Below are 1,125 nucleotides of genomic sequence, written 5' to 3'. Positions count from 1 at the left end.
TTATAATCATATTTTCTGAATTTCTTCTCAGGCATTTGAAAGGCAAATGACACCTAACAACAACAACAACTAGAAATTAAAGCTGGCTTCAGAAGAGGATGTTGCTCTTGTTGCTGTTAAATACCCTTGAGTCAGCTCCAACTCCTAGCAACTTTATGTACAACAGAACAAAACACTGACCAGTCCTGTACTAACCTCACAATTTCTGCTACACTTGAGGCATTGCTGCTGACACTGTGCCAATCCATGTCATAGGGGGTATTCTCTTTTTCTGATCCTTAACTTTACAAAACATATCTTTCTCCAGGGACTGGTCCCTCCTAATAATATGTCTGAAGTATGAGAGATGAAGTATGGCCATCATGATTTCCATGGAGCACTCTGGCTATAATTCTTGCTCACAGATTTGTTTGGTCTTTTGGAGGTCCATAGTACTTTTAATATTCTTCTACAACAGCATAACACAAATGTATCAATTATTCTACAGTCTTCTTTATTCATTGTCCAGCTTTCACATACATGTGGGGTGATTGAAAATGTCATAGCTTGGGTCAAGAGCACCTTCCTCCTCAAATTGACACCTTTGTTCTTGAATACTTTAACGAACACAGTGATAAGGATGTAGCATTAACTATATTATTGCTGACATAAGATGGAGCTTGGCTTAAAGGAAAGAATACCAGAAAGATGTTTACTTGAGTTTTATTGGATATGTAAAGACATTCGGCTGTGTGGATCAAAACAAGCTATGGATAACATTGTAAATGTGAGTACATCAGAAAACTTAATTGTCTCATGAGAACCCTCAAGAGGCAGTCATTAAAGCAATGCAAAGGGATACTGAATTGTTTCAAATCAGAAAAGATGTGTCGGGGTGTATACTTATTCCATCTTTATCTATACTTATTCCATCTTTATCTTAACTATACTTATCTCTTCTTTATCAAAAAGCTGGATTAAATGAAGAATAGCATGGCGTCAGGATTGGAGGAAGACTCATTAACAAAATGCAATATGCAGATGACACAACCTTGCTTGCTGAAAGTGAAGAAAAATTTAAATACTTATCAGTGAAGATCAAATACTACTGCATCTATTTGGATTGTCCTTCAGTGTTAAGCAAAT

The sequence above is a fragment of the Chrysochloris asiatica genome, unplaced genomic scaffold, assembly GCF_000296735.1.
Source record: "Chrysochloris asiatica unplaced genomic scaffold, ChrAsi1.0 scaffold00115, whole genome shotgun sequence".
In the NCBI taxonomy this organism is placed as follows: Eukaryota; Metazoa; Chordata; class Mammalia; order Afrosoricida; family Chrysochloridae; genus Chrysochloris; species Chrysochloris asiatica.
This window is presented reverse-complemented; position numbering follows the sequence as displayed.